A 26,722-nucleotide genomic window follows, 5' to 3' on the forward strand; every position below is an offset into this window, starting at 1 on the left:
TCTTTCTGGAGCCTTCGGGAACCGCATGGACTCTACCAGCTTGTCTCTGGGTGCTGGTTCTCAACACGGGCCACGCGTTAAGAATCATCCAGGAAGCTTTAGAAAACACTCATGCCTGCTCCCCAGCCCCAGTGGTTCTGATTGTATTGATCTGGGGATACGGCTGAGCATCAAAAGTTTTAAAAACAATATTATACCTCTATTCCTAGTTATGTTTTTAAAAATTACATATCACAGAAAAAAGATTTGGAAAAACATGTTAATTGACTATATCTGAGTAGCAGAATTAAGAGGAATTTTTATTCACTTCTATATTTTTCCATGTGTTCTGATTTTTTGTGGGGGGGGTCAACACAGCAAATTGCAATGAAAGGAGTTATTATAAAGGGGAAGAAAGCTATATCCCACTTAAAAGGAGAGCTCAGGATGCCCAGAATAGAACTCGCCGCCTTCCCCACCCTGACTTCCTCCTGCATCCCCAGTTCTGAAAATGGCCACCCTCACCCAGTCATCCCGCCTCCTGCCTTCCCTGATTCCGTTCATCCGGTTGCATACTAAGCCTCTCTGTTCTGCTTCATTAATACTTCAACTTCTTTATCTGTCCACGCAGGCCCCCGTCCTCTGCTGCCTTAATTTGGGCCTCCCATCATCTTGCTCCATGCTGATAGAGGGGGCTGCTCCGGGGGCTCATGCCCCGGAGGCTGCTGCATGAGGCGGCCTCCAGACGGCAGGGCACTCTGCAGCCACGCGCCCTGCCCTCTACCCCAAACCCGCTCACCTGCTTAGAACTCGGTGACGTCCTCTAGTTTCCAGGTACATACCCAGGTCCTTGCATGTCTTACACGGTCCTCCATGACCCAACCTGCCCACCTTCACAGACCTCACCCTGCACCCTTCCCGCTCACTCCCTACAACAGCTAGAAGTTCCCGAAAGTGCCATTGTCTCCCGGACTCTGAGCCTTTGCTTGTGCTGCTGCAGCCGTGCTCCAGGGCCCTTCCCTTGCCATCCTGACCATTTTCCCACAGTAAATTCCTGCCTCTCAGGATTCTACTAGGGCCTCCGCCTCCAAGGAGTCTTCACTTTACAGGCTTCTCAGCACCCATTTCTTTCAGGCTCCCGTGCGCCTGTGTTTTTGTCTAGTGTTGGTTATTCTTTTTGTCGGTTTGTTTGTCACCCCCACTGCTGTCTGACTTCCTTGAGGATTAGGAGCTCTCATCTTTGTGCCCCAGCACCACTCACACTGCCTAACGTTTCCCAGGCACCCAATAAATAAGTTAAGAGATGAATGGATAATATCGATCCCTTAACATTTATTCAGCTCTTTACAAATTTTCAAAGTATTTTTATATACGTGTTTGGGGCTGGATTTTGTGCTCCAAACTTGTCGTCTGCACCGTCTGCATTCTAATTTAACCTCCTGGCAGGGCTGGGAGAGAACAGGGGGTGTAACCCCCTTTGCTGGTGGTGAGAGCGGGGTGCAGAGGGATCAGGAGGACCACGCAGCTGGTGTGTGGAAGACCCAGGAGCCCGGGCTCTGTTGTGCTTGCCCCTTGCCCCATTTCTTCACTGGGCTGGGGCCTGGATCCAGAGGCTGCGCTGGGCAGTTGCCCACAAAGAAAAGGAGACTGTCAGCCATCTAAAATCCCGCCTCCATTTTCCAGTCTTGCTTTCCGAAAAGGAGGGAGAAGAAACCAAGAGATGTGAAGTGGGGACAAGTTACCCAAGGGGTAGGCAGCCTACTACAATCAACCTCCTACAGAGAGAAAGCAGATTCCGTATAAGTGGGCTTCACCTCTCCAGGGGAAATCGAATTCCCTAGTCCCTTCGGCTGTAACCAGACCTGGGAAGTAGGGGCTGCCTTTCCAGAATGTAATCAGTGGGGGAACCTGTCTCCTGACTCACATTCTAAGACTATGCATCCAAGCCAGATCTGGGAGAAGCTTCTCTGAGGTAGAATGACTTTAGGAGAGTCTTGTCTCTGGCAGATCTGGAGTCATCCTTAGCTGATCCTTGCATTCAGTCTGACCCAGAGCGGGCCCCTGGGCTTCTCTCCTCTCATGCAGGGCCAGGGGTGCATCTTCACCAACCCCCTCCCAGGAGAGGCAGAGGTGGGTTGTGGGGGTGGGAGGGTGGGGAACAGGGGGAGTACTGCCCCCACCCCAGAACTCCCTACTCAGATTCTCCTACAGCTGTAGTGTGGAGTCCTGAGACAGACGCTGTCCTTACAAAGAGCAGGAAGTCACATAGCTGAGCTCGACAAACTTAACAGGCACCTGCAATGTGCCAGATATTAGGCTAAGTCATAGTGTCAGGCAGATAGGGAAAATTATACGTAGTTCCTGCATCAGAAAAAAACAAGTACATATATAGACAATCACAATGCCTGGGAAACAATGACAAGAGATGCAAATAAACTGCTATGGGAGTATAGGAACGATGATTTCCAGACGAGAATTCAGTAAAGGCTTCTTGGAGGAGGTGGCATTATTTAAGCTGGACCATGAAGTGAGGGGAAAATTCAGACAAGAATTTTGGTTGAGGCTGGAGAGATGGAGTTGTAAAGATAGTGAAGGCTTTTCAATTGTTAATGTCTATTATTAATTTGAATCACATGAAATCGATTTTTTTTTTACTGGTTTTACCTCTAAAAACATTGACTTTAGATTCAAAAAAATACTAGGCAAGTGGCAGTGGGGAAACCTAGGTTGTAAAGAGAAAACAAGGCAGAAGCTCCATGTCTGTCAGTAGCTGTTAAATGTTACACTAACTTTAACCTTTTGATAGTGAGTTGATAGAAATGTTCCAGGGATGGCATTTTCCTACTTTCTCAAAAGGAAACCCCTGTCGTAAGGTTTGTCTGTGTACAGAGACTAGTCCAAGTTAGACCTGAACTTTAGAATCAGACTGAATTTGCCAGTCACAAGAAGGCGGCGTTGCACGCCTGAGTCTGACAGATTTGAGTTCAAATCCCACTTCCACCACTTATGAGCTGTGCAACCAGCTTCATAAGCCTGTGAGCCTTTCTTTTCTCACCTGGAAAGTAGTACTTTCCCTTCCTCACTAGACTGTGGAGACGATCACATGAGTCGGTGCCTCTATATTGCTCCACAAGCACTGGCCCACAGAACGCGCCCAGCCGCTGTTTGCAGGGTTGTAACCTGTCACGAGCACAGTCAGCATCGAGAGAGATGATACCATGCCTGCAAGTCATAAGGGGAATTCCATCATTTTAGCACCTGCCTTAGTCGGAAATAGAAGGAGAAAGAAGATGCAAGGAAATATATGATGTTTGAGTTTCTCAGGACAGAATAGCAAGAATAATGAGGGCTCAGCATGATCCTCTAAAACAAAACTATTTACAGCTGACCTTTGAACAATGTGAGGGGTGGAGTGTCGACCCCTCACACAGTTGAAATCTTGCATATAACTTTTGGCTCCCCAAAAACTTAACTACAAATATCCAACTCTTAATCAGAAGGCTTACCAATAACGTAAACAACTGATTAACACCTATTTCATATATGTGTATATACTGTATCCTTAACAATAAAGTAAGCTAGAGAGAAGAAACTTTTTTCAAATGTATCACAAATCTCTGAAAATTTTTCCAGTATAGTTATTGAAAAAAATCCACATATAAGTGGACCCATGCAGTTCGTTCCCATTTGTTCAAGGGTCCGCCGTAGTTGAGTTCAGCCCTCAGAGCAAACCTGCTAAAGAATAATTTCATATTTCCAGGTCTTTCCTGGCAGACACACCTGGCTCAGAGATGGATTCTTTCAAGCTAAAGGGTTTCAGCAAGCTACCGAGTCAACCCCCCTGGAGCGGTTCCCAGGAAAGCAATGGCAGGCCTGCTTGGGCACCAGAGGTTCAGGAAAACCGGACTCTGCTTTCCAGGAAAAGAAATCTTGGCCACTCGGGGGAAAATCCAAAACCAGAGAGGTAAGGCAGCCGAAGGGTACCTTGCAACCGGAAGGCCCAGGGTGGGAAGAGGCCCCGAGGGCAGGATGTTCGGCTATGGGGGACATGGGGCGACCTACCCTCCTGGACTCACACCCTTCCACTCCACTCTAAGCAGTCTCCTGCTGGCGATGGAGACAGTGCCCTATCTGTGTATTCGACAGTAATTGTCAGTAAAGATTTTTAAGTGACATTTAGAATTCTGAAGTAAATAGTGTTTCTGATGCGTTTCTCACATGAGAGAGTAAGAAACAGTGTTGGGGAACACTCTCTGTTAGCCCACCTGGCTCTCCCGCCTGCCCTTCCCTCTCACTGCAGCTGCCCTCGGTGACCCACATTCCCCCAGGGGGCCGGCTCTATTTCCGGCAAGTTCCCGAGGTGGCTCAGCTGGCTTCTTCCCGATTGTTCATCTCCTGCCACCCTTTTCCCCAATGAGAGCTGGTGGAGCAGAGGCAGGGAGGCATTTTGAACACCCTGAAACAGCATCATCTTTGGCCAATAGTGACCCTTGTAAAAGCCCAAGACAGCTCTTCCCTCTGTAGCCCTGAAAATTTTCTCCTGCAGTTTAAATTTTTCACTCAAGCCACCATTTTCTGCTGACAAGTCCCAAGGTTGGAAAGTGGCTCTGGCTGTGGGCAGAGGTACAGACAGCAAGTGGCCACGGCCGGGGCCTGGTGCCTTAACACCAAGGAGCCGTCCTGGCGGCCTGGGGTCCAGTTCGCACTGCAGGTTCAGTTCGTCCCACCCCAGCTGAGGGGGGACCACAGGCCAGCGTGACTGCCCCTGTGTGGTGGGAGGGGCTCCAGGCCTCAGCGCTCCTCAGGGCACCTGCTCTGTCAGTGCTGGTCTAGTCAGTCACCCGGCTCCTGCTGCCCCTCCCCTCATCTCCTCCAGGAAGCCCTGAGGCATTCTCCCTGTGATTTCCATGGCATCACCTTCCACCTGCTCCCACCAAGACTGACCTTAGAGACTGAACCCACCCTGGAGGCCAGTCTGCAGAAGCTTAGAGAGGGCCTGGCCCCAGCAGCCTTGCCTGCCTTGGAAATGAGTGAATCCACAGATCATCTCGAGGGCAAAGGGCAAAGGGTGGGAGAGGAGGTGGGAGGGGAGGACCCCACGGGATCTAGACACCTTTTCCTCATGGTTTCAAGGCGATGTGTAAGCTGGCGGCAGCCCTGGATGGAGTTTCCCCAGGACGTGATATTGGAGTTGGATTTTGAAGAATGGAAAGGAGCCAGCAAAAGGGGGTGGTGGGCAGCGTGTGCAGAAGCCAGGGGACAGGAGCTGTGAATCTTCTGGCATTTGTGGTGTGTGAAAAATGGGCAGTGAGAGGAGCTGAGCCTGGAGAGGCCAGGAGCCAGGTGAGGGCTGGCCTTGCGTGCAGGCATGCAGGTAAATGTTTCACAAGTCCTGCAGGCGGAGCCGGGAAAGTCGCCGACTTGGGCGTTTGTGCCAGCTTCCATGGTGTGCATACCTCAGGGCAGATTTCAACCTACCGATAGTTTAATAACCAACTCACAAATTTTGCTGAAAACTGAGCAGTCAGCTTGCACACTGGTAAGGGCCAGCTCCAGCACCCTTCTGTACCACACGCCACATACCACCCCTGCCCCTCTCCCCGCCACCCAGCCACAGAATCCCCAGGCAGCCCTCGCCTGGAGGGAGCCTGCATTAAGTAAAGGACTTAAGGCTGCTGCCACCAGGCTCTCCGTCTCACTCACTCCCCCTGCCCAGAGCAGCTCCCTCTCTCTACCTGACACTGACCCAAGCTTGGAACTCAGTCACTTTAACTGGGTGCACAGAAAACACTCACCCAGAGTAGCCAGTGTGTAGGAATGGAGAAGGCTCGCATCACAGCAATGCTTGCCACATCACAGGAAAACCTGCCCATTTCTAAATTTTTCTTTAGCCATTTCAATCATCCTGGGCTTTGTTCTCCTGCTGTATCTCCTTGTCCCCCTCTCTCTCCAACATCGACAGACTCCCTCTGCCCTTGACACTCCTCCCTAAATCCTTCTATTACACAGAGAGCATTTTGGCCCTTTCTCGCCACCCTTCACCCGCACCTGTGCATTCAGGCCCTGATGGCTATTTCAAGTCTGAAGGGCATCTGGGTAGAGAGAGGAATGCTGACTGCTACTTATACCTGCTTTAATGCCCAGTGACTAATCTTATGAATGTATAGTAACATCACTCCTTAAACTATCAACATGCTTTATTCACACACTACTAGCATAGCTAATAAATCAAAAATTAACTGTAAACAACAATGAGATACCACCACATACCTATTAGAATGGCCAAAATCCAGAACAGTGACAGCATCAAGTGCTGACAAGATGTGGAGCAACAGGGACTCTCATTCATTGCTGGTTGGAGTGCAAAATGGTACAGCCACTTTGGAAGACAGTTTGGCAGCATCTTACAAAACTAAACAGTCTCACGATACAGTCCAGCAATCCCCACTCCTTGGTATTGACTCAAAGGAGTTGGAAACCTATGTCCACACAAAACCATATACAGATATTAATTAGCAGTTTTATTCATAATTTCAAAACTTGGAAGCAACCAGGATATCCTTCAGTAGGTGAATGAATAAACAAATTGTGGCACATCCAGGCAATGGAGTATAATTTACTACCGAAAGAATAAATAAAGGAGCCATCCAGACATGGAGACATGGAGGGATCTTAAATGCGTGTCACTAAGCCAAGGAAGCCAAACTGACATTCTGGAAAAGGCAAAACTATAGAGACAGTGAAAAGATCCGTGGTTGCCCGGAGCTCGGGGGGAGGGAGGAATGAGTCGGTGGAGGATTTCTAAGGCAGTGCAGTTATTCTGTATGACACTGTAATGGTGGATACGTGTCCGTATACTTTCGTCAGAACCCATAAAATGTACGCCAGCCAGAGTGAACCCTAATGTAAACTATGGACTTTGGGTGACAATGATGTGACACTGTAGGTTCATTGACTGTGACAGGTGTCCCACCTGGCACAGGACGTTGATAGCAGGGGAAGCTGTGTGTGAGTAGGGGCAAGGTGTATTTGGGAGCTCTCTACTTTCCACTCAGTTTCCCTGCGAACTTAAAACTGTTCTAAAAAATACAGTTTGTTTGTATTTTAAGTTCATGAATTTAGCACATTGGATTTTCACAAGCATTTAACATTGATTGCAAACTTAAAGTGCCTCCAAACACTTAATTAAATTCACTAATTTAATATAGCAGATCCTCTTAAAAACTCCAAATGTATTAAATACACAAAACATCATGATTCCAAAGCTTTTTAATACCTTTACATCAAAACCTGTTATAAAAGTGCTAATACTGTGGGTTTCACTTTGTTTCTTATCCTAAATTCCATACCTTCCTAGGGTGCCAATTTTGACACCTTCTTAGAATTTTAGTGATTTTACCAAATACTATTTTTACCCTCCTAGGGATTTTTAAGAATCTTACCAGACCAGAAGAAGAAAAGGAACCACCTCAAACTGTTGGCGTTACAAAGTCTGAGGGAGGAGGTTGAAGAATTGATTCTGGGCCAGGATGTGAGGCTCGGCTGCAAAGTCCGAGGGAAAGAAAGGAAATATGAGGAGTTTCCTTTTTATAATTAAATTTTGTTATTTCAATAAGACTTTTAAAGTCCATACCTCTTGGAAAGGTTTTTGGTCTTACAGCATTGAATTTTCTCCCTGAAATGAGATGAATCCATGTCTCGCCTGGCCAGCATTGCATAACCCATTGTCCTGTCATTGTGATGTACTGACCTGGTCTCTCAGCATTATTAAAAATGTGCAGCTCTCGCTGGTGTTGTATTGTAACTTAGTGGAGCCGTCTCCTTTTCATCCTGCGAGAGGGGGCTCCGAGTCTGTGTTCACTGCTTCTCTCTAGGACCACTGGGAACACAGGGGGACCCTTTGCTCATTTGTCTTGTGTGACCCCAGGACTGAGAAACCCTGTTCTGGGACAGTGCCTGCTTATTCCCAAATGACTGATTCAGAATTCTCTGCATTGATTCTTTCTTATTTTCACAGGTAGAAACAAGCACATATCTATCCTTTATAAACATATATATCATTTTTTTCCTTTTTTTTAAATTGAGGTACAGGGAATAAAATGTGCAAATCTTAGCGTACAACTTGATGAATCTTGACATGTGTTTCATGTAACCATCACCCAAATCAGGATATCAGACATTCTCACTAATTAATTTTTCTCCCTTCACCTAGTCCACCCACCACCACCCTACCCCATCCCACCTCCCGTGGCAACACCAGTCTATTCTCCAAATAGTTATATGCTTAATAGAGGATGCAGAAGGCTTGTTGATATGAATTGCCTCACATACTAAAGTCAGTACAAGTTCATGTATCCCACTGTATTCACACTCTTTTGGTCTTTAACCACTTCTCTGTGTCCCTTGAAGTTTTGTAAGTATTATAATGAATGCACGTTCTTTCTCTGGCTCAATCTGTTCTAATTAATGCCCAAATGGTCAAGGCTTGGCCCAAGAACCCCTTGGTTTGGCTCCTGTGTCCTCGCAGCACTGTCCTTGACATTCCTGAAAGCATTCTTGCTTTCTGGCAACAACATGCTCCAGGACCCGTGCTGATTTTTTTTTCCTGCCTCAAGACATGGAATCAGCTGTCTTCCATGGACTCCTCACCCCTGTCAGTGGAGAATGTGATATTAGAAACCACTGTCTGGGAGTTGGGGTGCATGTGAGCATGGGGGGAGATGAGAGGCAGGGGCAGGAGTGTTGGGGGTAACAGACAGAAGAATGTTTACTTTTAAGATAAGGTATTCATCCTACTCTTTCCAGCTTAACACCATGTTCTTATAGCTTCCACCTACTTTTCTCACAGTATGAGCCTTCAGTGACCCCTAAGTGTCTTTCTGCACTTGTTTATGACTTACAAAACCTAAGCTTGGTTATGACTTATTACACAAAAGTCATAAATTCAGCTCCCACCTGTCCTCCCCACCCCTTGCTGTAAAGGGAAGGGGGCTGGATGGAGATTCATCTCCCTGAGCCACCACCACCCCACCCTTAGAAGGATGCTGTCCTGTGGTGACTGGTTTTCAACTCTTTCATCCAGTGTACATTCCGAGGGAGTCGGGACATGGCACGCAACCAACTTTGTATTTTGGATGGATTCCCAAGGATGGTTTTGAGAATAGGCAGGATAAGGTCGGAAGATGACTGAAGAGTCGGTCTCAACAGGTCAGAACAAGAGCCTTGAACCAAGGAAGTAGCAGTGGAAGTAGGGAGGAGGTGTCTGGGTAGAAGAGACAAGGGGACACGGTTCTAGCCTCTGGGAAGCCATTGGTACCGGCCACTGAGCGAGGGAGAGCGCAGAGTGGAAACAGACCTGTGAGGGAGAGTCTGGCTTTGACCATTCAGATGGGAACATCCCACAGTCCGCTGGACATATGGGTGAGAATTTCTAATGTGAACCACAGGCAGAGAAAGCCTCCCAAGCTGCAGGCAGGTGGCTGGGGGTGTCTGTTGCCAAGGGGCGTGTCCCAGGGGCCATCCACAGCTTGGGCTGTTTGCTTACAGTGCTGGGAAGACTTGGAGACTCTTCTGTTTTTCTAATTCTTGTTTTGTCTGAGTCCTTGCCAGGAATCCCTGATGTTTTTACTTAACACCAGAGTTCCAACCAAAATTAGCAAACAGCCCAAGAGGCTGAGACCCAGAGAAGGCGCTCACCACCACTCCCCATTGCCAACCCTACAGAACAAGGTAAGGGTGGTGGAGACCTGGAGTCAACATGACAGAGACTTTTGGAGCAAGCCTGGCCATTCCAGGAGATGGCCCCAGCCTCCCTAGGTGCTCCTGGCAGGTTCTGGAGGAACCAGAGAGGTGAGCAACAGAGGGAGGTTCGCACAGAAAGGACCCTCTCCCATCTCCCATCCTGGTGGTGCGATGCTGGGCTGAGCAGGCGGACGGGCCTGAGCATCACCTGCCCCCAGGACTCAGCCTTGGCCAAGGCAGTGGCTGCACCCATGCCCCTCAGAAAAGACGCTGCTGCCTCTTCCCTGGGACCATCCGCAGGACTGTGCTCGGTGTCTGAATCGAATCGACACAGACACTAGGCAGCCTGTTTTTACTCAGGGTCTGGACATGGCAACTTGGATCTTGGCTGTTTACCTAATCCTGTGTTGGATTATTTTTTTCCCCTTTCCTGATTACAAGAAGGTGCCAAGTGTAATCAACCCAGTCACCCTCATCACTGTTCTCTTCTTCCAGCCAGAGAAATTCAGACCTGAAGAAGGCTCACGCCCCAGCCTAGTGAGTCCAGGGGCCCTATTTCCAGCCTGATGTCTCACCTTCCCCAGCGTGGACCCCGCCTGTGAGTTCTGTTTCTCACTGGTCCCCCTCTCGCCCCATGCTCCCTGTCATTCCAGTCTCCCAGTCTGAGCTTCTGCCATCTCCCCTGCCTGCGTTGCCCTTCCCATTTCTTTATACCAACTGGGCTCTCAGCCCACCTTTGAAGCCAGCCTCAGCCTCCATTGCTTCCAGCCGCAGTGGGCAACTCTTGTCAACCTTCAAGACCAAAGTAGAGTATGACCCAGGCGCTGCTCCCAACAGCTTCTTGGACTGATGGAGGCCCAACATATACATCAAAAGTAACAATGACCATAGGGAGGGGTAAGAACTTCCTCTTGGACGTTGAGAGAAAACCCCCATAGACTCTTTGCCTTCTTCATTTCTCCCAGGAGCATTTGCCAGTCACCTCACCACCATCCCTCCTCCCAGATTGGGAAACAGGCTAGACTTGGCCCCAAAGTTCCAGCTGCTTCCCTGAGATGCTTAGGAAAAGACAGATTTTGCTGTGTTAAGAATTCCTTAACTCCCTAGGATTTGGGAGCAATGCCAATCGGACATGCATGGATTAGACCCTGTGCCTACCCCCAGTTACCCTGGGAGGCAGGCATCCTCCCTGAGCCACAGATCCTCATCTGGCAAATGCCCACCTCTGATGTGAGAAGATGCAGCGAGCTCACGTGCCTGAAGCAGATCCTGCTGGGCACGTGGTACTGTGCACTAGGTCCAAGCTGGCAATGCTGTGCTCGGAACACTTCATCCCTACCCTGACCCTCACTTAATATTCACCCCATCCATCAGCTCTAAATAAATAGTGCTCTGAGGTAAGGTCTTTTCTTCGTGGTCGAGTTCTACAAGTGTGCAGGGAAGAGGACTGAGGTTTTTGGAGCCAGAAATGGTGCAAAACTTGCTAATGATGCCCATGAGCTCAGCTGGTACAGACAAAAGTGAGGCAAAAGTTGATCTTTTTCCACTTTCTCTTCCTCCCATCCCTCCCACTTCGTCTAACCCACTGCCACATGTAAGTCCTGGCCACTCCGCCCCTCCAAAAGAAATGTATGTTCATCACATGGTTATTTATAAAAAGAATCTCAAACTCCAACTACTGGGGAACAATTTAGCTATAGCACAAAAAAATATGGTAGATGACTTTGTGATTAGAACTAAGTAAGTATAAGTAACTTTGTGATTAGAACTAAGTTAAAAAAATGTATATTTTTCTGACTAAAGATTAGGAAGTGGCACAGATGAAAACAGCTGTGTACGAGGAGTAGATAGGACTGTGCATTGAACTGTTTTCCCTTTAAATTCCCATAATATCATTCTAAGGTTATGTAAATAATAAAAATGTCATATAAAATTAAAGTGCCAGTCCACTATCCCATTCAAAGTAGGTTCATGTCAAGCTGATGATGGCTTGTGTGTACCTCCCTCGACGTATGTGTTAGGATCTGAAAGAAGTTTCTTGGGAAGGAGTCTCATTGAATTGAAGAGGAGCCTCTAGGAGGTGAGGTCTGGGCCAGGGCAGAGTAGAGCAAGGACTCCTCACAGGACTGGAGAAGTCTGGTGCCACTGAGACCACCACACTTTTCTGGGCTCTTCCCGTGGGCTGGGTGGTACCCAGGGGTGAGGAGGAAAATGAGAGATGGTACCATGGAGACAGACACACCAGGCTCAGTCGGGCTATGGTGTGGGTTGCAAGAGCAGGAAGCAAGTCATTGAGCTGACTGAAATGAACTGGGTGAGGCCCATGCTGGAAGGCAGGGTGCCCCAGGAAAGAAAGCATGGACTTTGCAACCTGAGTAGAGGTCCCAGCTCCATCACATACTGTCCAGGTGATCTGCAACAAGTTGTTAATCACCCCCAGCCTTAGTTTTCTCATCTGTGAAATGGGCATTCGTGATGCCTACCTGAGGTTAATTCTCTGAGTATTAAGAGAGGCCAAGGACATGAAAGGCCATGCTCAGAGTAGGCACTTAACATGCACTGGTTTCCAGCACTTGGTGGAGCTGGAGGTGAACCCAGGGCGGTCTGGCTCTAAACCCGTGATGCTCCCACTGAACCACATGATGGGAGGGAAAGAGAGGGTTCTGGAGATCAGGGAAGGAAGCACAGAAACCTAGGCAGTTTCCAGGAAAGTGCAGGGTTTGTGTGACCTGAAAAATCCCTCTGGGTATGGCTTTTTCCTCTACGTTTTCACCCTGCACTAGTTTCCATCTTATCATCACCATTTCTAGCAGTCTCAATATCACAAAATTCTAAATGTGTTCCATGCGGTTAAGTGATGTCTCTCTGTAGGGAGAATGGAAGCTCCATGGCCAGAATCCTCACCTGACCCTGATGTACTTGCCCACTGTACATACATATGCAATGCTTGCAGGCACATACTTGCAAACATGTTAGCAGTTCTTCACATTATTGACTGTGTTGCTACATAAAGACCTCTGCCCAGGGGGTGCAGAGACAGAGACAGAGCTTTTCCAGATTCATAAGTGATTCTAGCACTCAACCTGCTGACATGAGAATAAAGCTTAGTATAAGACCTTTTACCCCGAACATTCTTTTGTCATTGTTTGGTCTCACCAAATCCAGAGTGAACTTGCCTGGAGCTAAGACCCTCCAGTGAGACACTCTCCAAAAGACTTTGCCCTTTGGGTTTGAATAAAGGTCATGGGATGAGGTGATTGCCCCATGCTAACTCTCTCATCAAAGTCATGGGTGACCTTCCCACCTGTCTTGACCAATGCCAACCTACACCTACCTTGTGAAACACATGACTAGAGAGACGCTCCATGTATGCCATCTGCTCTGTGTGACAGGAAGAGTGTTGGATTAGGGTTCAGGACCCTGGAGCTGGATTCATATGGGCCCTCTGTGTGTTACATGTCCTCAGGCAAGTACTTTTAAGATGCAATTCCTTGTGGGCAAAATGAGGGCTTTTTGGGCTTGATCAAAGGTTCTCACCCCCAACACACATCAGGATCACCTGAAGACCTATCAAAACCAAACAAAGGATGACCAGGTGTCCAGAGTCAGTGGTTTGGGGTGAGGCTGGGACATGGAGATTTCTTTAAAGTTCCCTACTTGCCTGCAGCTCGGAGTCACCTGGGACATTTTAAAGACTACTGATACTTTGTCCCACACCCAGCGAGTCTGAAATAGTTGCCACTGGGTGGAACCTGGGTACTGGCCATTTTCAAAGCTCTTCAGGTGATCCTAATACGCAGCAAAAGCTCGCCTCACCTGGAGGCATCTCCACAGAGGGCTTGCGTTGCGAGGTGCCGCCTCCTCAGCACTGTCAGGCTTTCGTTCCTGCTCAGCAAGAGATACCTCTCAACAGAGAGGTAGAATCAGAGGCATGGTGGAATCAGCAGCCATAGCCAGTGTAGCTTGGGAAGCTGAGGCCCTATGAAGAACACATGGACCTGGCTACAGAGAGGCACGTTGGCTGCATTATGCCTTCCCCCCCATCATGGTGAGTGTGCTGGCTGGACACACCGCATGTGTCGTGTGTCCACAGGCATCAACCCTCCTGCAGAAACCCAGGAGAGAGAAGAGCAGGAGCATTAAACACAGCTAGAGACGTGGGTTCAAGCCTTGGTTTGAATACCTCTCCCCTTATTCATTCATGTTTTCATGCAAGTTTTCCATGTTTATCAAGCACTCTGCTGGTCCCTGAGGAAAAAGATTGATTGGTATAGGTGGTTGCCAAGTGGAAAGGGCATGGGAAGGGAATGTTCTGGAGAGAAGCCGCCCAGGCAGAGGCCCAGAGCTGTGAGTGGTGCAGGGGGACAGGCTCCACCTGCTCTCAAGGGACCCCTGCTCTCAAGGGACCCCTGCTTCAAGGTACCATAACTCCGGGAGCCCAGGGTGGGTGCCTCTGTGCGTGCCAAGACAGTCCCGCCACACCGCTGCCGCATAGAAGCAGCCCCATACAGGTGTCCACTGCTGAGGGTTCCCCAGAGCCCAAGAGGGGAGCCTGGGCCCCTGCAGATGGCTCTGAGGGGTCTCCATGTAGTACCTCATCATGTGGGGCATGGCGCTGCGCGGCCTTGTCCTCCAGGTCTGACGGAGCACACAGGGACATCACTCCATCCCTTGTGTCTATTGGCCTTCCTGCTGGGGTTCTCCAGAGGCACCCAAAGCCACTCCTCTCCTTGGAGAGCCATCCCAAGCCCTGTCTTCCACCCTTTTGTCCCACAGCATGAGATCCCCCCCGGAAGCTCCACAGTCGCTCGTAGACATGGGCACCATCAGACCTCAGCGTCCGGAATCCTGGGCCTACATGTGCTGCTGGCAGTAGGAGCACCCAAGATGAAGGTAAGCCAGAGAGCTACAGCATCTGCTTTCTTTTGTAGAAAAAGAAATATGGAAAGTGAAAATTCCTCTGTCATTCTTGGACAGGATCAAACTCTTTGAGCATCAAGACTTGAGTATTAAGTGAGACAAGGTGTCAACTCCACAAAAGCCACCGTCAGCTATTAGCGCCTCACACCTTAAAAGTGTGTTTGTCCCAAGACACAATTAGCCTGTGAGGCAAGAACAGTTATTGTCCCCATTTCACAAATGAGTAAGCCAAGGTTCAGAGAGGTTAGGTGGTTTGCCCATGTTTGCACGGCTAGAACAAAGAATCAGAATCCATGTGTTTTGGCTCCAAAAAACTGGCTACACCAATCGCTGACAGCATTTTTAAAGCTATGAAGTGCCACACAAATGTCAGGCATTAATGAGTATTATCACTTCCACCGTGTGGATCTTGGCTGGAAGCCCCAGCACGGTCTGCCCTTCAGCCCTGGGGTACCGCACATGTCCCCTTTGCCCTTACCTGTCCCTAACTGGTCCTGCATGAAAAGCCATGAGGAGTTGGATGGAGCTGTCTTGAGATTCTCATAGCCAAGGCTCCAGGTCCCCAACAAATGTGGTTTCCCATCTGGTTGCACATAAGCCTTTGTACTGTCTGGCTGTCCTGACTCCAAGTGTGTAAAGAGACATGAGGTCCCTCCGGCTTCCTCCACTGTTCCAAACACAATGCTCAGGGAGTGGGAGGCCCTTGGAGCAGACGGGGGCAGCCTGTGTGACACAGTGTGAGGCTTGGAGGTGACAGGCCCTAAGTGATGTCCCTGTGGGCATCCCAGTGGTTCACAGCCGTTCGGGCTTCTCAGGGCATAGCGTTAGTGGTCCCCCAAGATTTCCTTTTGCGGGAATGTGAATTCCTGTTTCTGAAGTGTTTGGAGACATGGGGTAATGCAGAAGACGGAGAGGAACATGGGGGAAGGTGCTGAGATTCTTGGAAGTTAAATACTCCCTAGGCAACATTTCAGTGTATAAAAGGCTGAGAAACATATGGACTGAATTTTCCCAAAGAATACACATGGATTTAAAAATTTAAAGGCAATGGTTGGGGTGGATTTTTTTTTTTTTAGATGATTGGGTACTTTTCCCATATGCATATTTTGGGGAATTTTACTGTCAGCTAGACCACCGAAAACATCCTGAGATGTTAAGCAGATGTGGAATCATCCAGGTGACCCGTCACCCAGCTGGGCAGGTTAGCCAGTTGTTTGCTACTCTCCTGTGTCTAAACGCACATTCCTGTTTTGCTCCACACCCAGAGACTGCGTATAGAGGGGGAGGAGGTGATGAGTGCGCATGTTCCCAGTGCCAGTTGGCACACGTTGCCTGGGGCCTGTGGGTCTGCTTGCCTGGGATCATCTGCTGCGAGCTCCAGAATGTTGACTGAAGTCCAGTGGAGACCAGAGGGTCAGGCCTTCTCCTAGCCGTGCTACAGTTTCCTTGTCTGACAAGTGCAAATAATAATAGCATTTATCTCATATTTAATTATGGAGAATTAAGTGGGTAAGTACATGTAAAATGCTTACATCCATGCCTTATAAACTTTTAAGTGCTTGGCAGTCAAAAAAATAATAACTAATTACCAATGTATAAGATATGTATACGATACCTAGAGTGGGGTTCTTTCACCTGGACTTTAAGAAGGTGACAAAAGGATTCATTGACAGTTCATGAATTTATTCAACAAATATTCAGTAATTGATTTGACAATTCATTATTTGTTCAACTACTGTGTCAGATCAAGATCAGTTAGGCTGCTCCACGGTAACACACATCCCCAGTGTCCCCAGGATCAAAGCCATAAGGTGTCTTTCATGCCAGTGCAGCTGTCCACAGCAGGCTGCGGGAGCTCTGCCCCCCTGGTGCTAAGCAGGGGACAAGGGCAAAGAAAGCCATCACCTGCCTGTGAGGCATCGCTGATCATGACAGGATGAAAGGGGAACTATGGCAGGTCACACACTGGCTCCTCAAGGGCCTTCTGGCAGTAACGTATGTCATTATTACTCCCACTTCTGGAGCCAAAACAAACCACATGGCCATTCCAGGAGTGTGGGCATGTAAGTGTGTGCCAGAGGGGACAGAGTCAGAAGGGGCAGCAGAGGCTGCAGGGAATCCTGTAGGCTAACAACTGCTCTAGGTGCTTGGGACAGAGCAGTAAATGAGAAACTAAAACCCCTGTCCTCTGAGAGCTCCAGTCTAGTGATGGGAGAAAGACAGTAAACATAAAAGCTTAAATTGGCTGGTCAGGGTAGCCTCATCGAGAAGGTGAGATTTGAGCAAAGACCTGAAGGGGTGAGGGAGTGAGCCGCACAGATACCTGCAGGAAGAGGGTTCAAGATGAAGAGAGCAGCCTGTGCAAAGCCCAAGGCCCCGCACGTTTCTTTAAGAGCAAGGTCTCAGGCCAGGTGGAGAAGCAAGGGGAGGACGATGGAGCAGAGGCTGGGTGCAGGGAGCTCCAGCCCCAGCAGGACTTCCGAGGGCAGGGCTCTGGCTTCAGCCCTGACAGGCTGAGGAGTCAACGGGGAGTTCTGACCTAAGATTTGACAGGGTAGCTGGCTGCAGTGCGGAAAACAGGCTGCGGAGAAGCAGGGAGACCAACCAGTCAGGAGAGAGATGGCCCCTCAGTGCCCTCTGTGCTGTGAAGGCACATGACCCGCTGTTTCTAGGCAAGCTTGCTTGTTACCCGGGGAAATGGCTGACACTTGGTCAGCCCTGCTGGTCTCTCCAGACCCGGCCTTCTAGCCACACTCGGGTGAATGGGCTGCAGCTTTTCTTCAGTGCTGGTCATGTGACAGGTGGGAGTACAGGGCGGGAGGCATTGTTGGTTTAAAGCATTTTGAAAAGAAGTATCTTTCCTTGCTCTTATTTCCCATATGAATTTAAATTAGGCACACACACACACACACACACACACACACCGCCCAGTTCTCCTCTCCCTCCCTGCAACCCTACCCACTACCTTCAGTAGCAAAGGACAGAACATACTATGTAGTCACATAATGGCCGTGTTATGACTGTATCTCATTTAGGATGAGAAAGGAGGATCCCTAAGCTGACAGGAGGCCTGTGTCCACTGACCACAGTGAATATGCTCACTGAGTCTTCCTGAGGGACGTGTGGGTTGGGGGAGGGCTGTGTGCCCCATTTCCGCCTGGTGTCTACTGCTGGCTCTGCCGCTGGTAATGACCGGCCTCCATAGAGCACTTTAAAATGCGTGAGCTCACTAGAGAGTCACAATAGCCCTGTGACTTCATGCCCATTTTACAGACGGGACCCAGGGCAGAGAGGCCGAGTGACATGAGACCTACATGTGAGAGGTAGGCTTTGAGCCCAATGCCTATTGCTACAGCTGTCTCACTGCATTGCGTGGCCACTAGGAGCACCTACAGGACCACATGTGCTGCTCCTCCTACTGAGCCCTCCCCAAATCAGGCCCTATGACCTGCTTTGACCATGGCAGAAATAACTGAGTTCTGAGGCTGAGCTGTAAGAGATCTGCAGCTTCTTGTAAGCCCTCTCCCTTTGGGACCCTCTCTTGACAACCTGCTTCCATGTCAGAAATCCAGCTATCCTGTGACCACATTCTATGAGGAAGTCCAAGCCCCACAGAAGGAGAGAGGCTGCATGGTGAAGCATGGGGGCGCCATACATGAATGAAGCCTTCTTGGCCTTCTGGGCCAGCCAAGCCACCAGCCAAATACAGCCGAGTCAATGGCCTCAGCCAGCACATGTGGAGATGAAGAGCCACCTGGCTGAGCCCTACCTGAATTCCTGACCCACAGAATAATGGGCAAATAAAATGATTATTGTTTTAAGACATTAAGTGTTGGAGCAATTTGGGGTGCAGCAATAGGTAAACACTTTTCAACAATTTCGTTGAACCAGCTGCAAACCCACCCATATTAGTCTGCTCTGGTTACCAAGACTGGGTTGCTAAAAAATTAGATTTTTTTTCTCGCAGCTCTGGAGACAGGAAGTCCAAAATGAGCAGGGTGGGTCTGGTGAGGACCCTCTTCCTGGCTTGCTGCCTTCTCACTGTGTCCTCCCATGACAGAAAGAGAGCTCTGATGGCTTTTCCTTTTCTTGGAAGGACCCTAATTGCATCATGAGGGCCTCATCCTCATGACTTCACCTAAAATAAATTATGTCCTAAAGGCTCCACCTCTGAACACCATCACCCTGGGGGCTTAGAGCTTCAATGTGTGAATTTTGGAGAGGCACATTCAGTCCATAGCACCATCCAACCAGGTTATCACGTGGCTGATAGTCCTCCATCTTGAACTTGACCTTGACCTTGAAGATGTAATCAGAGTCTCCATTAAGGTCCATGTTCCAGTCCATCTGCCCCTCCACTCTGGTGACCTCAGAATAACTTCTTATTATCAAGAGAAATAAGACCATTTCCTCTGCTAAAAGCTTACAAATTGTGTCTGTAATAGTTTTTTCAGAAGATTTTGCCAAGGTTCAGGTCTGTTAGTTTTGGAATCTACCTCTTTTTCCATTAAAAAAAAATTGTTCCAAAATTCTGCCAGTGTCCTGACACTCTCCTGCCTTCCCTGAGACTCCTCAAAGAGGACCAAGCAGAGTTTGGAGATATTCCTTCCAGATACCCTCCATGCTCTGGGATGTAAATGAACTAGTTTACAGATGCTAGGCACATCCTTCGCGTGTGACAGGATAATTTCTCCAAGTGTTAATGTGGGTTTTTTTCCCTTCTAAATGTCCTGGTCCTAAGATTGGTGAAAGTAGCTGGTCCTTACATGTTCCCTCCTGTGGAGGAGTTTTGTCCAACAAGGCCAAAAATAGGACTCACTTGACTGTCTATTACTGGCATTGGTTGAAGAGGTCATGGTAAATATTTTTAATGGCTACTGGAAGATAAGGGACAGAATTCCCTAACCAAACAAATAGTCTCAATCAGAGAGAAGGAGCAGGACTGGGCAGTGCTGAGGAAGTAGCAAGACCTGGGTCACTGGCTGCATGGTGCCCCTTGAATGTGTCCCTTCAAAATTCACATGGGCACGGGTGTCAGGGTGCCCCACTGAGCAGTGACTTCCACACCGCATACATTGAAACAGAGAAAACTTTCAAGGGACCACTCTGAGTTCAGACAAGGAGGATACCAAACACGACTTTAATGTCCTGGAACTGTGTGGCCTTGGGCAATTTCCTGAACCTCTCTGGGCCTCAGTTTCTTCATCTATAAAATGGGGTGTTAGTATTACTTATCTCAGGATTGTAATGAAAATTAAATGAGTCTGTACATGTACATACTTAAGACAATGCCTAGTACATAATATTGTGATGGTTGACATGATGATGGTGACTGACTGTTCAAAGCTGCAGCCCCTGAATTTTGAGAAAAGGAGGAGCCTTGGTAATAATTTAAGTTGGATTTCCTGCCAAGCTGGCATGCTAGGAATTTGGAGTCAGGTTGAAGTCAGTTGGAAGAAATCTCAAAAATGTGACCTTTCTTGCTCACTTGAATTTGTGAACTAAGATCCTCACCCGCTACACTGTCTTGCTCCTGGGTCAGGTGGCAATTTCCTCTAAATGTGGTTTGCTTTGCCCTTTAAGGAGCAGATAGCACCCAAGTGGGCTCTAACATCCACTAACATTTTACCACCTTCCCCAAGCAATGGGTCTACCCCTTTCTCATTCATCTTTCTGATTAATCTTCTTCCAAACAAAACTAAAAAAAAAAAAAAAATGTGGCAGACAGAACAGCGCCCCATCAAGATGTTTACTTCTTAATCCCCAGAATCTATGAATGTGTTCTATTCCATGGCAAAGAGGATATAGATGGAATTAAGAAGCATAATTTGCAGACAGAATTATGGCTGCTGATCACCTGCCCTTTAAAAGGGGAGATTGTCCTAATTATACTGGTGGGCCCAATGTAATCACAAGGATCCTTAAAAGTGGAAGAGGAAGGTCGAAGGGGGAGAACTGAGAGACGGCAGCATGAGAAAAACAAGGCCCAACATTCACTGGCTTTGAAGACAGAGGAAGGCACCGCCAGCAAGGAATGTAGACAACCTCTAGGAGACACGGCAAGGAGACAGATCCTCCCCAAAACCTTCCAGAATGAACACAGACCTGCGACACCTTGATTTCAGCCCATTGCGACCAGATTTCTGACCCCCAAAACTGTAAGAGAATAAATTTGCGTTGTTATAAACTAAATTGCTGGCAATGTATTACAGCAGCAATAGGAAATACACAAACAGCAGCAACAATAAATAAAAAATCCAGCTTCGTTTTTGCAAAGTTCAGCTTCGGCCTTCCTGACATTCCTCGGCAAGTTCTCGCCCTTCTGAGTTTGTCTTGTTTCTCTGCCCCTCGTACCAGGATTGACGCATGTTCTTTTACAGTTAGAGCTTCTTTTAAAGAACACACAGTCAGTTTGTTTAGACATGACCCTCTTCGCTGTGGCTGCTGCTGGTTATATTCTCAGAACTAGAACTTTCTCTTCTAGAGTTTCCTGTGTCTCTTGCGTCATTCTTTTCCATGTCACCCCTGCCTTTCCTCTGGACCGTCTGAAATCCTTTCTTACGGCCAGTACATATGACTGGCCAGTTAAGACCCTGTGCCAGGTGCCAGGGACACCAAGACACAAAGTCACTCACTCACAAGTAGGTCATAATCTACTGGGCAGGACTAAAGGAAATTGCTGTTTTAATCGGGTATCAATAATAATTCCATACAGTTCAACGTGAGAGAGAAGACATGTAAATAACTCCGAGTGTAAGAAATACACACAGGAAGCAGAAATGAGAGGAGTCATGCAGGAAGCGGGCAAGTAAATAAGAAAATAGTGAGGAAGAGAGGTGCTGTGAAGGAAATAAAGCTGAGCCTGTCACGGGGGCATCCCGGAGCCGCTGTAGGCTGGCCGGTCCGGGACGGCGCCCGACGTGCCCCAAGCAGGCGCCGCGCCTGCACCTGCGAGGACCGGGGGAGCAGCGGGAGGCTTCGGGCAGCGCGCGGAAGGGCGGGGAGGGCCGGCGGCGGCCCAGAGGGAGGCGGTGACCGTGGGCTGGGGAAGAGTGGAGGCATTTTGGATGGGGAACAGGCAGGACGTTTTGGTGACAGAGTAGGTGGGGGAGGGGCAGCAAAGGCGAGGAAAAGGCCTCCTGGCTCCCTCATCTTAGGAGTGGCACAACCGTCCACTCCCCTACCACAGAGCCAGGAGGAAGGGCACACTGGACAGCCAGAGACATGGGTGGAGGAGAACAGAGGACGTCAGAGCCCCAGTTCTGGAACTGCTGAGTGCGGCAACTAGCCCACAGGAAGGGTCCCCAGTGATCCCCACCTCCCAGTATTCATAATCTTGTGGGGCGCCCTCCCCTTGAACCCAGGATGGGCCTGTAGCTCTCTAACCAATAGGGTACAGCGGAAGGGATGCAGTGCCTGGTACCCAGTCGAGCCACCTGCAGGCCTGGCAGCTCTCACGTTTGCCCCTCGAGAGTTCCGAACTGCCCTGTAAAAAGTCTGGCTCCCCCCCTGGAGTGGCCATCTGGAGAGGCCCCTTGGGAAAGACAAGGCTCTGTGACCATAAGGGGAAAGAGGCCCAGTCGTGCCAGCGTCCCAGCGGAGCCATCTTTGGGATGTGCCCTCCAGAGAACCAGCCATGAGAGGGACCCTCTTGGGTGTTCCAGCCCAGCCAAGCCCCAGTGGTGCAGCCCCTGTTGACCTCACACAGACCGAAGGTGCTCTCAGGCAGGCCCAGTGAACCCACTGAATCACTAGAGACGATGAAATGGTTGAGGGGGTATTTTTTTGTATCCAGACTTTTTAAATTGTGGTAAAATATACATACCATAAAACTAACCATATTAACTATTTTTAAAGATGCAGTTCAGAGGCATGAAGTGCATTCACATTGCTGTGCTCCCTTCCCACCATCCATTCACAGAGCTCCTTCCATCTCCCAAGCTGAACCTCTGCACCCATTGAACAGTAACTCCCCATTCCTTCCCCCAAACCCATAGTAACCACCTCTACTTTCTGTCTCTCTAAATGTCCCTCATGTAAGTAGAATCAGAATCATACAGTGTCCTTTTGCGACTGGTTTATTTCACTTAGCATAACATCTTCAAGGTTTACCCACAGTGTAGCATGTGTCAGAATGTCCTTCCTTTCTAAGGCTGAGTAATATTATTTTGTATATATAGACCACATTTCGTTTATACTCAGCCATCAGTGGACACTTGGATCGCTTCAACCTTTTGGCTATTGTGAATACTACTATGAACACAGGTGTGCAAACATCTGTTCAAGGTCCTGCTTTCAAATCTTTTGGTATAAAACCAAAAATGGAATTTCTGGATCATAGGCTAATACTCTTTCTAGTTTTTGAGGAACTGACATACTATTTTCCATAAGGCTGTACCATTTTATATTCCTACACACAGCACATAAAGGTTCCAATTTCTCCGCATCTTCACCAACACTTATTATTCTGTTTTTTAGGGTTTTGTTTGTGTATGAATCTGTTTTGCTAATAGGCAGCCCAATGGCTGGCAGGTGTATCTCATTAAATGGTTCTTGTTTTAAGCCGCTGAGCGCCAGGCTGGTCTGTTATGCAGCGTGGATAACCAAGGCCCTGAGCTTACAGTCCTGCTGCTTCCCTGGCTGTCTGGTTGTCCTGGGCTCTAAGATGGCACAGTTACTCACAAGAGCTGCTGTGTATACTTTCCAGTTTTCTGTGCTTGGTCAGAATTAAATGTACAGTAGCTGCCCCCTGAGGAGACCATTGGAAAAGCATGTTGAGAGTTTCCCCAGTACTGTTTTCAGAATGAGACACCCCTCCTCCCTGGGCTTACTGTGACCTCATGGGGTTGGCTCCTCAGAGGAAATACCTGGAACTCCTCCTCCTGGTTTTAAGGCCATGGCTGGCACTCTTACTTACTGTCATACCCAGAGACACATATCCGAGAGCGTGCTCCACTCCATGGCCTGTATGTTGCTTCACATGTTCACATACATATCTATGTAGCTTTTCATTCTCCTGCACATTCATATGCTTAAGTACAAGGTCAGACCCTGTGGACACAAGTTACCATGAAGTACAGCCAAGATCAGCAAAAGAAATCCATCTAGCTGCCCTGGAGCTCAGCAAGCCTGAAGCCTGGGAGGAAGAGGTGCCCGGCCAGGTGCACATGGAAAAGGAGGGTCCTGGACTCTGGGATCCTTTGGGGAGCTTTCACAAATCTCAATGTTCAGGCGACTGCTCATGCCCATTAAATCAGAGTCTCCAGGTGTGGGACCTAGGCATCAGTAGTGACTGGTGACTCCTAAGGGCAGCCAAGTTTGAGAACCAAAGATCATCCATCATCAAACATAGGCCTGCAGGAGAGAGATTATTTTTAAACTGGTTAAGATTCACATAATGTAAAAATAACCAAACTTAAAGTGTACAATGTAGTGGCATTTGGTACATTCATGATGTGCAACCTTCACCTCTATCTAGCTTTTCATTTTATTTTCATCACCTCAGGAGGAAACCCTATACACGTTCAGCAGCCCTTGGCCACCACAAATTTGCTTTCTGTTTCTGTGGATTTACCTGATCTGGATATTTCCTATAAATGGAACCAAACAATATATGACCTTTTGTTGCTGGCTTCTTTCTTTAACATGGGCTCATCACGCTGGGGCATGTATCAGAACTTCATTCCTTCTTATGGGTGAGTAATATTCCATTGTCTGAATAGAACACATTTTGTTTCTCCATTCACCAGCAGAATGATGTTTGGGTGGTTTCCACCTTTTACCTATTGTGACTAATGTTGCTGTGAACATTCCTGTCCAAGATTTTGTTTGCATATCTGTTTTTGATTCTTTGGGGGTATCTAGCTGGGAGTGGAATTGCTGTCTCATCTGGTAATTCTCTGTTTAACCTTTTGATGAACTGCCCATCTGTCTCTCCTTGCAGCTGCACTGTTTACATTCCCACCAGCCATGTATGAGGTTCCAGTTTCTCCACACCCTCATCACTTGTTATTTTTCATTTTTCTTTTTATTATTACAGCCATTTTAATAGGTGTGGAGTGGCATCTCACTATGGCTTTAATTTTCATTTCCCTAATGACTGATGGTGCTGAGCATTTTTTCATGTGCTTGTTGACCATTTGTCTATCTGTTTTGGAGATATGACTATTCAAGACCCAGATGTTTCACACCCCTCAGTCCCCACACCACCACCAGGAAGAAGGACTGTCCATGTTTCTACAGATGAAGAAACTAAGGCTAAAGAGGTTAGGCTGCCCCAAATGCCATCACTGAGGTAGAAAGTAAGGTGTGCCTGACTGTGAAATTTACAAGATACGCGCTCCCAGACATCCAGTGTGCAATGCTCATGCCAGATGAGAAGTGCAGTCATAGAGATATGGGGTGTGGAAGGGAGGTGAGCACAAAATCATGGAATCCCCAAGGAGGGGTGGTTTCCACATGAGTTTACAGTGACAGGGAGAGACAAAGGGTAAAGGGCAGGGACCCACCAGGACACCTTGAAGAGGACCCTGTGGCCAAACCGGTGTCTGCAGCACAGACTCTGTGTATTCCCTGGAGGCCACTCATATCTCAGGCTCTGGGCTCCCTTGTGTCCCAGGAACTCTCCTAACTTAGCCATACTCAACTCCAGCTACAGACTCAGACAGAGCCGGCCTCATGCAGGTTCACACCAATGGAAGCCATCAGTCAATGCCCTGCGCAGGCAGCCACCTCAGTTGCAGGGAAGCTAGGGGTGTGAGACGATGTTTTTGTTCAGCTGTCAGCTTCATCGGATATCAATGCCACAAAATGGCTCTGCAGCTCTGTGTGCGTGTGTGTGCCTGTATATGGACTCCAGGGCCCTTTCAGAAGCCTACCTCTACTTCTAGGACGTGCAGAGAGAGCTGGGGAGTCAGGGTGTGAGGAGGCGGGAGGAGCTCTGATGGTCAGAGGCAGAGAAGTAAGGGCCAGAGCTGCCCTCGGGCCTTGGCGAGCAGCCTTCGCCTCTGGAAATGATGCTGAAATATTTAAGCCTCTCTCTCCTGGGGCTGCCTGTTTCCTATTTGGTCTCTGGTTTCCAGGCAACACATGCATACCCCCGAACTCCCAAACTGTGCAGGTCTCCAAGTGTCCCTTTGACTCTGCGGCACACTTCTGTAATGAGTTCCCCATCTGCAGGGTCTCCCAGCAGCCCCTCCATTGTGCTTTCCCCAGAGGACAATAGCGTTGAAGGTGTGTGTGTGTGTGTGTGTATGTTTTCCCCCCTTTGTAGGTTCCTCCAGTTTAATAAATTCTCTGCTAAGTCAGTCTGGCTGGCTCGGGCGTGGGGGTGGGGCAGGAGATTTAGGGTTTGCTTCTTTGATTTAGTGCAGAACTGAGTCCTGGCAGGAGCCCAGCCTTGGGAAGGAAGGTGGGGTAAGCGCGCAGCCTGACCCTCTGGGGCCCTGTGGGCTGGGTTTCTCCCTGTCACACAGGAGTGCAGGGTCTGTTTCTGCCTCTTTTCTGTAGCTCTGGTGGGCTTGGGGGGACTCTCATGCATGGAGGACAGGCTTCTGAGTACAGAGGGCCCATTGGGAATTTAGTATAAAATAAAGAGGGCAGAGTTTTGGGAAATTGCCATTCATTTTTGTTTTTAGGGTAATAATACAGGATGTGTGCTTTTCAAAGTTAAATAGTATTTCAAGGCTTATAATAGAAAACAAGAGTGTTCCACCATTCCTGTCCCCCTGTGGGCCGCTACCCCAGGGGCAACCACCTTTATTTCCTTTAACTATTTTTTTAAGACTTACTTCCATATTTAAAAGGCTGTTTCTTAATTTGTTTTTCATTTTAGACGTTCTTTATCGACTTCTACCTTGAAAGATAAGGATGACCTGTCTTACGCACACCTCCCCCAACACACATACACACACCTCCACTCTCCCACCTCATAGGAAATTGAATAACAATATTTAAAAATCAATATTCAGTGTTTGTATTGTTACCAGGTAAAAGCTGTTCCAGAAGAGTCTCCCGGAGCCAGATTACATTTCCTTTCCTATCCAGTTTCCCCCCTCTCTGCCCTACCACCCCCATTAAGAAC

The 26,722-nt window shown here is 48.4% G+C and overlaps 1 long non-coding RNA gene across 1 annotated transcript; it reads left to right on the forward strand.

Moving 5' to 3' along the window:
• Positions 1–10,142: 10,142 nt before the first annotated feature.
• On the forward strand, positions 10,143–24,252 carry LOC130684951 (uncharacterized). The gene is made up of 3 exons (XR_008999364.1): positions 10,143–10,318; positions 14,497–14,613; positions 24,146–24,252. It is a non-coding gene; the product is annotated as an uncharacterized LOC130684951 (long non-coding RNA).
• The last annotated feature ends 2,470 nt before the right edge of the window (positions 24,253–26,722 follow it).

This window comes from Manis pentadactyla, chromosome 9 (genome assembly GCF_030020395.1).
Source record: "Manis pentadactyla isolate mManPen7 chromosome 9, mManPen7.hap1, whole genome shotgun sequence".
Lineage (NCBI taxonomy): Eukaryota > Metazoa > Chordata > Mammalia > Pholidota > Manidae > Manis > Manis pentadactyla.